We start from the raw sequence: 14,171 nt of genomic DNA, 5'->3' as shown, positions 1-14,171 counted from the left end.
ACATGCTGCAGCAGTTAATTGTCCATTTCGCAGAGAATCCACTGTAGTTTCTTTAAAAGCACCAAGCAGCATACGAAGTCAACTAACTGACTATTGGGACGCCACGTTGTAGCCACGCCCCCTCAACGCCACCGTCTCTCAGCATCTGCCATTTCTCAATCTATCTATTTGGTTGACTTTCCAAAGAAAAGGAAAGAAAGTAAGTGGGAAGGAAGAAGGTCAGCAAGGAAATAGGGATGAGGTAGGTCTGAGGTGCAAAGAAAGACGGAAGGCGGAAAAGTACCTTCAAGTGAAGGGAGACAAAATAAAAAGCAGGCGTGAGGAAAGGAATGAAGAGAAGGAAGGAGGATGTTCATGAAGAAAAGATAAGGGGAAACTGCTAACTTAGCTTCAAGCATTAGCCGCTTGTTGGCTGCAAACTGGAATGGCGAGTGAATGGCCTAATTGGATTCACCAAAATAAAATAAACCACTTTCTTTGTTTGTGTTACTTACAATAAAACAACATAAGTCCCGTTATTGTGTGCCTGCAGGTGTACCTAATAAAGTGGCCATATTGAAGGGTGTTAGCAGGATGAAAGTAGTCGTTAGGGCGACTGGTACGCAACGAGGCGCTAATGCTAAGCGCAAGCATGTGATGCCGTCTTTAGCAACGGCTCAGACCAAAACGCTCAGAGTTTTAAGAACATGAACCTGGGTCAATGAGTGCACAGGCTTGATGGCATGCTAGGACATAGACGCTGTTAGTACGTACACGGCGCCAGTTTTCCGCTCCCAGAAATTGGCGGACATTTAGACCCATACATTACCTTCGGCACTATCCAGTTGGCTCAGTAGCTGGATGACTGAAAAGAGTTGTTTCTGTTCAGTCATGCTGCTTAAGTTTATTAGCTAGCTAGGTAACAAACAGCTAGTGCAAGAAGCTACCTCTAAGTCCTTAACCAGTGCTCCTTTCCTGCAGCGTGTGTGTGGTTTATCACTGCATAGAGAGCTGTTCGTAATATTTTGGTGAACTCAAGAGATGGTGGTTAGCAAGCTAGTCGCCTACTTGCTATTTTTTGCATTGAGAGTGGAGTAAATCCACACAGTCATTCCCAATACAGTATTTTGGTGAGCTCATTTCGGCCACTTGCACTTACAGTTGGTAGCTACGAAGTTGTTTTTTTTTTTTTTTCCCCCGAGTTCGTGGCAGTCCGGCATACGGCCAAAAATCACTTCCGTCTGTGCTTATGCCATCAGTGTTTCAAAGTTACCACCAGTTGTCAGTCTTTTCTCATATTTGTCTTTTCTCAGTGCACCCCCTTTTTAATTTTTGTAAAGTAAATCTGCACGGAGATCTGCTCCTCATATTTAGTTTTGTCGCATTTAGGCCATCCTTAACTAGCTAGCTAATGGCTAATGCAAGAAGCTAATGTCGCAGTCCACATCTGCACTCATTGCTCCATTTTCGCTGTTTGTGGTAAGTGTGTGCCACTTTATAGAGATTTATTCCTTATATTTTAGTCTTCACTTTTGGGCCTTCCCTATATACATGCGGTAGCGAGCCAGCCAATGGCGACTGCGAGAAGCTAACGTAGCCGTCGACCTCTTTAGTCTGTTCCCTTTTTCCTTTTGCACGTTTTAACCCTTTCACGTCGTCTTTGTATTGTCAGGTTGACGGACACCTGAACGGGGAGGATTCCGGTTACGCGGACGCCATTCGGCCAATCAGAAAGAAGCAAGAAGTTTGTTGTGGAGTTGTTGATGATGATAATAATAATACTAATTATACTAATAATAATCATAACAATGCATGAATCTAATCATTAATGAGCGGTGGTGTTGCCGTAGCTCGGACTGGTGAATGTGAGACCCACGGCAGCGGTGAATCCTACTGCACTGTGATTGGACAGCTCATGTGGCAGCCGGCGTACCGGCCAATGAGAGCTGTCGCCTTTAAACTCTATGCAAACACCAGTTTTTCTTATGTCTTTCGTCGCCAATTTCCTCTCATCCTGCACAACAAACACGCCTTCATTTCCTTTTCTTGACACCCACACACACACACACACACACACACACACACAAATATTAAGCGCTATCACAGCCTAATTGGTTCTATATTAATTTTTGGCAAGTGGCAATTTTTTCCGCAATTATTTGGATTGATAATCTATGCAAATCTTTTAAAATGTGACTTTATATCGTCTCAATTCAAGAGGGGGCGCTATCGGGGATAATGTTGTGATCCCTCAATCATGATCATGGATGCAGATTTTTCATTTCTTTGATTTAAAAAAAATGTATTTCATACCTGTATAAGTTTTGTTTGTGTGATGCAACAATGGCTGTGTGTGTTCACCATTGTGCCTTCTATGATAAATGTTGCAATATTATTAAATGTTTACAATGAAAACAATGCAAATGTGACTTTTTTGGTGTATTTTGTGGGTTTTTTTAGATCTGGTAATTCATTACATATGTTATAATATCTTTTATTAATATTCATGTTCATCGTCCACTAATGAGGTCATGTTCCCTTTTTTTTTCCAAAATTTTTATTGTTTGTGGAAAAGCTAGTTGTCCAACCTTCTTGAGATCATTGGAACAAAAGGCAAACATTTTTTTTCTCAGTGCACCCCCTTTTTAATTTTTGTAAAGTAAAACTGCACGGAGATCTGCTCCTAATATTTAGTTTTTTCACATTTAGGCCATCCTTAACTAGCTAGCTAATGGCTAATGCAAGAAGCTAATGTCGCAGTCCACATCTGCACTCATTGCTCCATTTTCGCTGTTTGTGGTAAGTGTGTGCCACTTTATAGAGATTTATTCCTTATATTTTAGTCTTCACTTTTAGGCCTTCCCCATATACATGCGACAGCGAGCCAGTATTGTGAAACAATTTTAAAATTACTGTAGACCATCACAAGACTTTTTAAAAAGTTTTTTCAATCTTGTCTTTTTCCGAAATTTAACTTACGTTTTTACATCTCAAACCTTACATATCACAATCGCATTTCGTAGTTCGATTTCCTTTTTGATACATTGGAGGTCGAATGGACTTTTAAAACATACCAATGTGTATTTTTTAAATGAAAAAAAAATAAACATGAAAAAAAAACTTCTGCTTGGCCTTATGTTTTTTCCTAATTTTAACATGTATTTATCAAATCATTTTACTTAACCCCTGTTGCTGTGTTTCTTGTTCCTCGGTCAATTCGACCCATTGCAGTTTTGGTCATAAAAATGTTTTCAAATCATTTTAAAAAAAAGAAAAAGATATAATACATAATTTATAATAAAAAGGCAGGGTGAGCAGCCCAAGTACAATTTGATCATATTTATATATTTATTTTGCACTTATTTTTTTCATCCATTTTCAAATCAGACGGTATAGCAAGAGGTGGTTACACTGACCCATGAAACAAACAAAACAAACAACAGCACCAAATATGGGCCCTTGTAAAATAGAGAGGGCTGATCCTGGATGAGAGACACACATTTTAAAATGTTGAACTATTCCGTTTGTTTTTAATGAGCATTTTCAGTGCTCGGCGCGATTGTGTTCAATGCTAAGCTTACACGCATGCGGAATCCAGCAACATGCGCATATGGACGTGTGTTTTTCACTGTCTGACATCACATATGGCCACTGTGCGCACACACACACACACACACACACACACACACACACACACACACACACACACACACACACACACACACACACACACACACATCATTCATTAACACTGTCATGCAAACGAGGGCGCAGCGCAGTGCAAAACAAATGAAATGTGCGTCTTTGCAGTACAGCTGTGCTGCTGCTTGTCTTTTATGAAGTGTGGCCTAATTCAATGAGGAAGCTTCTTAACGTGCTCCCCCCCTCCTTTTTTTTTTTTTTTTTTTTTTTTACGCCAGCCTCCCGCCCCCATCCTCCCCTCCCTGATGGGTGCATTTTGTGAGCCGCCGCCGCTCATGTTTACAGCGTTACACATCAGCCGGCTGCGAGTATTCCATTGGCCTTATAAAGCAGAGGCCAAGCTGCAATTACATGACAGTCCATCCGGTCAGGCATTGTCAGACTAAGCATTTGCTTAAGGTCCCCGTGACTACTAGAGGGGCACCCCGAGAGTGATTAACAAAAAAAAAATATCTATTTATCATAGGGAAAAATGATAAAAAGCAAATTGAGATCCTCCATGGCACAAGACTGAGTGGATTAGCATATTAGCATTAGCCTTCCGATTTCTTACAGTGAGGTCATTAATCGTTAACCTACTAACATGACCGCTGAAGTCATTTTGAACAGACTGTCTGAATATCAGTCAAGACAGCAATGTAGCTTGCTAAAATATCGCGTTAAAGATAAAATGGCGACCATGAATGGTGTCAAAATGGTCGCCCTCCTTGAGTTTGGTCACGATGTGTATTGGGTGGGGTCCAAATGTGAGGTTTTGGTTGGCGTCCAAGTAGCTCGATGGCTCTTTTGAATCAGATCCTCACAATGGCCATTGCTATGCAGGAATGTCTTCCTGGGGTCTTTTCTCTGCTTTTTGGAGGGAAACCAAATCTGGGGATGTCAGAGTGCTCCATGCCAACGTATCACTAGCCTGACTACCTTCCTACCTCCTTGCGAACGGCCTCCTTACCTTCTAACGTCCTCACTCTTTGGCCTCCTTCCTACTTTATCTCCTCGCCAACTCGTCTTACCTCATTGACAGCCATCAAGAGTCTCCTTGCTTCCATCAAGTCCATGTAGGCTTGTCTCCTTGCTACCTCACCATCTCACCTTCTTGCCAAATCATCTCCTTGGTTCCTGACTGACTTTCCTACTCACCTCCTCATCACCTCACCATCATGCCCACGCCCCCTCGCCAACTCATCTCATCCTCTCGTTGCCAACTCGTTTTCTTGCCCTCGAGCCTCATCAGGACCATCTGGATCCCTTTTTGCCACCTTGCCTTTTTACATCCTTGTCCCCTTGCCTACTCACCACCGCAAGACATTAGTAACTCATTTCCAGACCTCCTCACCTTTTTTCCAACTCACTTTCAACGATCCTGGCGTCCCCTTGCCGCCTCACCTCCTCAATGTCTCCCCAACTTGCCACCATCTTGCCTCCTTTGCCACATCGTCTCCTCCCCTCTTTGCCTCCTTATTTGCTCACATCCTTCCCTCCACCTCCTCACTGTTTCGCCAACTTGTTTCCTCGCTTGGTTGCCTCGTCAACTTGACTCCTTGCTTCAAGGCATTAGTAACTCATTTCCAGACCTCCTCACCTTTTTGCCAACTCACTTGCTGCCTCACCTCCTCAATGTCTCCCCAACTCGCCTCCTCACCATCTTGCCTCCTTTGCCACATAGTCTCCTCCCCTCTTTGCTTCCTTATTTTCTCACATCCTTCCCTCCACCTCCTCACTGTTTCACCAAGTTGTCTCCTCGCTCGCTTGCCTCGTCAACTTGACTCCTTGCTTCAAGCTTCCTTGCCTCCCGACATCTTTGCCACCACATCGCCACTCCTCCTCTTTTCCTACTCCCGTCCTCTCCTCCTCATTAGGTGACCTTTTCACTATCTCGCCTCCTCAAGTGTGAAGTGTTATACAAGCAGGTCCACTTTTAATATTTTAGTGTCACTTCATAAAAAAGTCAAAATCCCTGTCAACTTATTTGATCTTAATTGCCGTTTGCGTCTCCTTCCTGGACTCAATGCAATGCCTCAACTACCTGTAATCTCTCCAAAAATACTTACAGTTCTACCCTCTTTGTTGATCATACATTTTACTGCATTGTAAAACCTTCAAATCAAAACAATATTCATATTTTTTGTCTTTAAGCGGCACACAAATGAGCTGTAAAAGCTGCCGTGCTAGTATCCTGTTTAAAAAAACAAAACAAACAAAAAAAAAACAATAATCATGTTTTAACAACATCATTTGTTATTTTTATGGGAAGCTTTATGGACATTTTGAATGCAGGATGCTGCACTTTCATTAGCGGAAGCATTGTAACACATCTGTGAGTTTGGCTATATTGGGAATTACTCCTTATCCACCCACTACATAGTCAGTTCGCCATTTTGTCGAGCTGTTAGATTGCGTAGTGAGGAACCGATGGTCACTAGAGAAGCAATGTTGGCTTGCAATAATGTAGTTTTTAGTGAACTCCTGTGTATAATCCACAATATTAAACTACGCACACTGAAAAAAAGGGTGTGTTTAATTCACTCGTTCTTATTTTATCAAGAGGTTGCATGAAATAAAATCATCAGAATGCAGATATATTTTTTTAAGCTGAATAGTCTACTTCAAAAAAAAAATTGTCAAAATCCAGATGATTCTATTGTGCGCACTTGACACAAATATAAGCATGAAATAAAATTGAGTAAATTCAACATGCCATTTTGTTTGTTTGTTTTTGTGTGTGCACATGGTGATTTGGGAGTGGGGAATGAGTGAACGATCCCGATGAAGCTGAGGCTTTGTCGATTATCCAGATCACAGAGGCGAAGACGCCAACCCGGCGGGTTGCTATACTGGAATGTCAAGTCGTCGTCGATGAGTGAACCATTGGACTAATGTTTCCCCTTTCACGCCATGTGACAACCCCGCCTTTTTCTTCCCACCCAACCCAACCTCAACTAAGCCCCTCAAAACTTGCGAGAGACAAGTTTAGGGTGATGTCATTCATATGCAAAGCAGGCGTGCAGTTGAGTGCGTGTGCGTGTGGCTGGAGTGGCTCATGGCATGACTTGAAGGACCATTACGTTACGTTACCATTAAGACCATTATGTTTCATTTGCCTGTCAGCAGCCAAAAGATCGTAGAAAAAAAAACTTGCACATTAAATCATTCAGTGGTGGGAAGCACAAATACTTTGTTACTCTACCGAGGAGAGTGTTCTTTGTTGCTATTTGTACTTTACTTGATGTGTTTCTCAGATCATTTTTGACACCCTTCATTTGAAAACAGATATCTGTACTGTGTGATTCTCAAACATGGCCAGTCATGATGGCATTTCGATTATAAAAGAGCTCAGTCATGATAAATAATCACGGAGAACGCATATCTAGCTTCAGCAGAATTGCAGTGCTAGCAGCACTAAGCTAGCTTGAGCATTGTAAACAAGCACACTTTAGCCAAAGCTGCCACGTCGATAGCATGACTTATTCTTAATCGAGCGCTACAATAACACCGAAGGTAACAGTTTGACAATATATTTTTTTAGAATGTAGCGTCAATTAAAAATAAAAAAAAAAAGATGTGATGACTGTACCTGTTGAGCAGAAATCCTATTCATTCGGTGTCACTTCCGAATCCTCTCAGTTGCCTTCCGTCGGCTTTGTTAGTCTTCTGCCCAGTAGTTGTCAAACTACTGTCTTGATTTTCTTTAGAGGTGGAGATTCAGCCGTAGTTCCAGTAAAGCCCCTGAAGCCCAAGACATAATGGCAAATTAAAGAAAAAAATGTACACTCTGAAAATACACTGAAGTTATGCAGATTTATCAGTATATATGTTTGTGGTGCGAGTCCTCCTAAAAAAAAAAATTCTGTTTTTTTTTTTTTTCACAAACACGAAAAGATGAACCAAATACGGATCATATTATAATTATCGACAATTTCATTACAAGGGAAGAAGTGATCTGTTTAACTTAGGATGTCACTGATTTTAGCACAAGGCGACTAACATCATCGCTTAAACCCCCCAAATATGTTTTTGTCGAAATATGACTTTGGAGGCCATTATTTTAAGGTGGTGATACACACAAAGGCCTTATTCTCTGGTGTTCCTCACCTTCCAATTCTTTGCTAGCTTGCCACATCTCCTCCTCTAGGGAAAGAAAGGAAAGAGGTTAACAGTAGCATTAGTCTGTGTAGTGGTGAATGGGGTGTTTGTCGGTTTGTGAGCACTGCTTAGTGATCACTGAGCGGATCAAGTGTGTGACCTTCATGTGACCTTCATGTTTCAGGCTGCTTGCACTAATCTTGAGCAGAGAGCAAAAGTTCAAATGCCTTCAATGAACTCAAACACTTGCAGACACGCAAACATATATACACATGCATCTGCGCATATTCATACACATGCACAATGACACACTAAAACTTACCAACCCAGTGATTGAGTCTCCCTTGAAGCTGAACATGTGTTTGTTTTGTCCTCTGTGACCTACAGGCCAGAGTTCACCCTGCCCAATAAAACAGCTCTTAACCTCTCAACATGGCCGCCGCCCTTGTTGATCACCTCAAAGGAGGGGGACGTGGGTGGAGAGGGGATCAAAGAGAAGGACGCATGTTGAGATGAACTTTCACCCCTCGGCCTGCTGCCGTCACACAATGACTGGTACATCCAAGAAGGGTGATCTTGTGCGGTCAAATGCGGACTTTCAATTGAAATTAAAAGCTGATGGCAGGCTTTAGGACCAGGGGGACGCTAGAGGATTGTCCTTCCTTGTGAGAGCCATCTCAATTCTCCATGTGATAATTTCTTCTTATCACCTTCTCCTTTCCTTACCTGTTTGTCGACTCACCTTCTCACCACCTCGCCAGCTCACTTCCTCGCCTTTCTTCCTCACCTCCTTTTCTCCTTTCCTCGCCACCTCACCATATTTTGTCACCTCATCTCATCACGTCTCAAGTACTGACCGTCTTTCCTTTTCATCCCTTAGCCACCTTGCCACCACTTCACCTGACCGCCACCTGACCTCCTCACCACCTCATCACCTTGCCACCTCCCAATCCGACTCCCTCACCTCCTTGTCACCTTACCACCTCAGCTTCTCACTTCCTCACCTCTTTGCCCGCTTACCTTTAGCCACCTGATCTTCTCACTTCCCTGTCACCTCCCGACCTCACTTCCTTGCCTTCTTTCCCCATCAATGCATCGGCTCCACATTTCATCGTCATCACCGCACTGCAAGCTCACCTTCTTTTCTCCTCACCCTTTCATTCCTTGCCTCCTCATGACCTCACTTCCTCACTTCCCAATCCTCTCACCACCTCACCACATGGCCTCCTCAATCCCTTGACCACCTCTCCTTTTCTTCGCCACCTCCTTGCAAATTTGCCTGCTCATTTCCTTGTTTCCTTACCTCCTCATTTACTCAACACCTCACCTTCTCAGCTTACAAACCTCCTTGGCACCTCCCAACCTCACTTCCTCATATCCTATCTTCTGCTTTCCAGCAGTCAGAGATTGTGTATTTTGTATGTTTGCGTTTGCATTTCTTTTTTTTTTTTCTTTTTGGGGGGGAGGGGTGGTCACCTCTTCACCTTCTTATTCCATGCACCGGACCACCTCACCTTCTTGTCTCTTGGCCACCTCAGTTTCTCGCTTCATCGTCTCCTCACCACCTTGCCAATTAAACTCCTCTCCGCCTCTCATTCTCACCACCTCAGGTCGTATTTAAACACAGACGCTTGGACACACTTAGCCGAGGTGCCACGTTTCACCTCTGTACGCAGTTCCTTGGTTGCCGTGGTAACAAGATATCGGCATGTATTTGTGTGTATCCCCATTAGCAACGCTCATTCTTGTTTCATGTTATATTATAAACACGTAGACCCACAGACATTGTTGTACTAAAATTGAAAACTCAGGGTTGGCAAAATTATGTCGTGGTGGGCGGGGTATGGTGGCAGCTTTAAATTGGGGGCCGTCTTCATTCTCAGAGCCCCCCCCCCGTACCCTTGTGCATGCACATATTTGATCCCCTCAGGTTAGTTGTTGTTCAACCTAATCCGCGTGACCCCGCCTCCCCTTCATTCAGCAGCTCCGAATGGATTACGCCACATACTGTGTGCTTCATCTGTGTTTGACTATGAGGCAGCTGTTTCTAATATATTGACCAACTTAGTAGTTCATTCTCCTGGAAGTTCCTCATGTGACATCAACATGCTAATCAACTCGAGAGATTCCAGTTGTGTGTTTATTGTCATGAAAAAAGACAAAACTGCAGACTCCTGCCACCTTCTGGTCAGGAGAGTCATCCACTGCCACGCGTGGAAAGAAGGTTCATGTTGGTGGAGTGTCACTGGATTCTTTTCATCCTTCTCTTCTCCACCTTTGCCACCTCACCTGCTCACTCTCCCCATCCTCTCAGATTCCCACACATCCTTGCCACTTGGGGAGGCATGGCTCAGCGGTCGTCGTCATCTCCCATGCCAGATGGTTGGGGGTTCAATACCCGTCCATTGCGAACCTTGTCGAAGTGTCCTTGAGCAAAATACTCAACCCCCCACCCCCAGTTGCTCCTGATGCTACGTCATCAGCAGATAAATGAGGAAACAATGTAAAGCGCTTTGAGTACCAAATGTAGAAAAGCGCTATATAAATGACAGCCCATTTATCATTTACTTCACATCCTCGCCATCTCACCTCCTTGTCTCCGAGCCTGCTCTTCACGTTGCCACCTCGCTTTCTGTCCTCTTCATTTCCTCCCCTATTCAGTCTCTTACCAGCTCGCCTCCGCTCCTCGAAGCTGCCTCAGCTCTGCTCCTCCTCACATTGTCACCACTTCACCCCTTCACTCCCTCAACCTTCTCCCCTCGTGACCTCCCCACCACCGAGCCTCTTCACCTCCTTGCTAGCACTTCTACTTTGCGACGTCGCTTTCTCCCAACCACACTTTCTCACCTCTTCACCGCCTTGCCACCCCACCCCCTCACCGCTGCTAACATTTTAAGAAATAATGCTAAACTAATTCAAGATAGCTACTGTTCGAAACATAATAATTAACACGAATCATGACACGAGGAACGTACGTTCCATACGTTCAACCCTAGATACTCATTTTTTTTCAATTTTTCCAAGACTTGGGGTAAAAAAAAAAAAAAAAATGGGGTCTAGAATTGGCTGGTACTGAATGAGTTAAAGGTGCCTTCAAAATAAGATACACCAAAATATAAGGTGCATCAAAAATAGGACTTATCACCTTGATGGCCTCCTGCAGTCCGGCACAATAAGCAATCACCACTGACAAGACTTGATGATTACACACAGACCGCAAGAACCACACCGAGCTTTTCGGACATCATCCCTGATCGGGAGCGTGTCTGGATGTTGTACGGTGAACATACGGGCTGCCATTCTTCCATAATATAAGACATGATATTTAAACTTCCTGGTTGTGCCTGATTGTCAAAGGTCTTCTCACTTAGTGCCTTCCAGGACAACTTTGAATGGAAAATGTATTCCCAAAAAGCCAGAGACTTAAATCAAAAAGCATATTGATTGATTTATGACCCCATTAACGGTGTCATTTACACTTCCTGTTTGCACCTGACTGGACAGTGGATTTGTGAGATTAAACTGATTACATTTCTTGAAACCTGTCAAGCTAAACTCTACGAGTGAAATGCCAAAGCCTTAAATGAAAAAATTACAAGGATTGATTTATGACCCCATTCAAACATGTCATTTGCACTTCCTGTTTGCACCTGATTGGACAGAAGTTACCTAAAGCCAAACATTTTCCAAATGGGCAGCTTGCTGGAACATGTTGCCAGACACTTGAGTTAAAACACACACACGCACACACACTCACACACACACACACACACACACACACCTGATTGGGTAGTGGCTCGCTGATGTCACGCAATCTCCAATCACGGCAGTTTGATGAATGAAATGTTCGAATAAAATGTTCAAAATAAAATGTCATCAGGAAATGCGAGAGACATAAACAGAGATGTGGAATGACTGATATAAGCGCCTTTTTAATGAATTCACTATCATTCAGTGGTGTCTGCACTTTTTGCTCCCACATGATTGGACGGTGGCACCCTGATGTCGTTCCTCCAGCATGGAATCTGATTGGAAACCCTTCAAAGAAAATTATCTTTCCGAAATGCTGGAGACTTAAATCAGGGAGCCAAGTGATTGATTTATGACATCATAGAAATCTGAAACATATCACAAAACAGAATTATATAACGTATGTTTAAATGTTCAACCAAGCCATGAATTTTAGCTCATAAAAGTCCAATGTGAGATGCCATAGATGGGCTCGCGGAAATTGGCATCGATGTAATTCTAAACCTTCGAAACAACAGGTACTCTACACACGCCCACACACACTCACACACACGCACACAAACACACGCACATAGGAAACAGCAAATATCACTGAAGCTTTTGGAACTTTAATCATATTTTGTTTGTTTAAGTGCCAAAATCCCACATCCCACATTGTTGTAGTATGAAAACAAACATGAACATACATGATGCGAGGATACAAAGATATTCCCAGGCTTTGACATTACAAACAGAGGATGCCATTGATGATGTGACCGTAACGCGCCGCATATGTTCTCCATCCCGTCGCAACTCTCTGGGATTAAACTTGCGGGGGTCCCCTCAAATAATGTTCCTTCATGGGTGCCCCTCTTCATTAAAACACAGACAAGGGAGGTGTGTACAGAAGGGAGGGGTTGGGCGGTCCTCCAGTCTGTCTGCTTGGGAGTGTGGGAGCGCGTGTGATGTTTTTGGGGGGGTGGGGGGTGTATGGGAATTGACTTTGCTATTAAATGACTTGACTAAGGGGAGAGCCGCCGCGACAATTTGCTGTCTGGCCGGCACAAAGGCGGAGTTCAAAGTTCAAATAAGTGCGCCGGGTTGGAGGTGCTTTGTCATGTTAATGCGGCCGCAAACAAGTCGTCTTCGTCGGCGTCGTGATGGACCAAAGTTTGGACGACCTAGAAAAAAGTCAGAGCATCAGCACATCAAGGCTAGGCATCAGACAGTGTCATCTGTGAGGTGTGAGCGATGTTTGTTTTTAATATCGTTCATGTAGGGCAGGGGTGTCAAACTCATTTTCGTCGCGGGCCACAGAGTAGTTACGGTTTCCCTGAGAGGGCCATTATGACTGTGAATTTTGTGAAACCGTATAAATGTTTAATCACCTCCACATATTACATATTCAGTGCACAACAAATTGGTGGATAACTAGTTTTGAAATCAGAAGTCAAGAATAATGGTTTGCTCCGCCATTGTTTACATTCATGTATGTAATAATGGAACGGATAATGTTTGCGATATCTCGATGTTATGATGGACTACATATGACAACTTGAAATTTTAGTTCAGACTTGAGCAAGCATCATGGAAAAGTTGACATGCTTGATTTGCTCTCGCGGGCCACACAAAATGATATGGCGGGCCAGATCTGGCCCGCGGGCCTTGAGTTTGACACCCGCGATGTAGGGTGTAACATTAAAAGTACTGCTTTGGGAAACATTTGAAACATCACTCTCATGTTTCAAGAGCACCATAACCTTCAAATTTAGAATTAGATTTGAAAAACAAATCAAGCCCTTTCAAAGTAAATGTTTATTTTCCAAAATAGAAAGTGACAGGAGTTGCAGGATTGAGCTGCATGCAGGTTGCAGACCCCCATGGTAGAGAAAAACAAGCAGTCACATTCACACCTACGGACAATTTTGAGTCCTTATTGAAGCTAACGTGCATGTTTTTGGAATGTGGGAGGAGCCCGCATACCTTATTATTATTGTAAATGCATTCCTCGATTTTTCCTTTCGCTGTCACTTCCATCGGGTTGGTGATGCAGTGGGCCAGTGGAAGGAGAAGGATCTCGGTGAGGAGAAGAAGCTGTCGAGGCCTTGCAGAAGAGGCCCAAGTGGAGGAGGCCTCATGGAAGGAGACCCGGGGGCGTCTGCTGGGGAATCTCCTAATGGGAACAGACAAGCGGCTGACGGAGTGAAGATGCTTAATTGGCGGCGAGTCGTGGGAACGCGTAAACAAACAGCTGCCACCTCGGACCCTCGCGCTCATGAATAAAGCGCAAGCTGGCAGCTGCGGCATCTAAACAGCCGAGAAGAAGAAGGAGAAGGAGAAGAAGGGAGGAAGAACAAGAGGAGATTAGCCTCGTTTTAATCCTCCTGCAGTGGCGCAGCACACACACACACGCAGACACACATGTATGTGAACAAAACGTGTGAACATACATGCTCTTAATCCCTTCCCTTAAAAACATCTATCTGCCCCCACACACTACACTATCAGCACTGAAGATAAGACAGTCACGCTTCCCTGCTTTTCTCACCCCTTCAAATGGGAATTATTCATTCATTCAATTCTTACACGCCTGTACATGATCGAAACAAGAAGTATTTATTTTTCATAGACCTGTTTAGCTTAAGGAGGCCCACATCGGAATTGGAGCAACAATAAATTCA

General features: G+C 43.6%; 2 long non-coding RNA genes across 2 annotated transcripts in view; both read right to left on the bottom strand.

Annotated features, from left to right (window-relative positions):
* The window catches only part of LOC109512270 (uncharacterized), a 34,956-nt gene extending 26,456 nt beyond the window's left edge, over positions 1-8,500 (bottom strand). Inside the window, exon 1 of the long non-coding RNA XR_002167489.1 lies at positions 7,253-8,500. This is a non-coding gene — a long non-coding RNA (uncharacterized LOC109512270). The remainder of the gene's footprint in view (positions 1-7,252) is intronic.
* A 3,952-nt stretch (positions 8,501-12,452) lies between these two features.
* On the bottom strand, positions 12,453-14,171 carry LOC109512172 (uncharacterized). Its single transcript, XR_002167469.1, has 2 exons — positions 13,474-14,171; positions 12,453-12,671 (listed from the first exon to the last, which is right to left on the bottom strand). It is a non-coding gene; the product is annotated as an uncharacterized LOC109512172 (long non-coding RNA).

Source organism: Hippocampus comes, unplaced genomic scaffold (assembly GCF_001891065.2).
Source record: "Hippocampus comes isolate QL1 unplaced genomic scaffold, H_comes_QL1_v1.1 scaffold249, whole genome shotgun sequence".
In the NCBI taxonomy this organism is placed as follows: domain Eukaryota; kingdom Metazoa; phylum Chordata; class Actinopteri; order Syngnathiformes; family Syngnathidae; genus Hippocampus; species Hippocampus comes.
The sequence above is the reverse complement of the archived record's forward strand: the minus strand, read 5'-3'. Positions and strand labels throughout refer to the sequence as shown.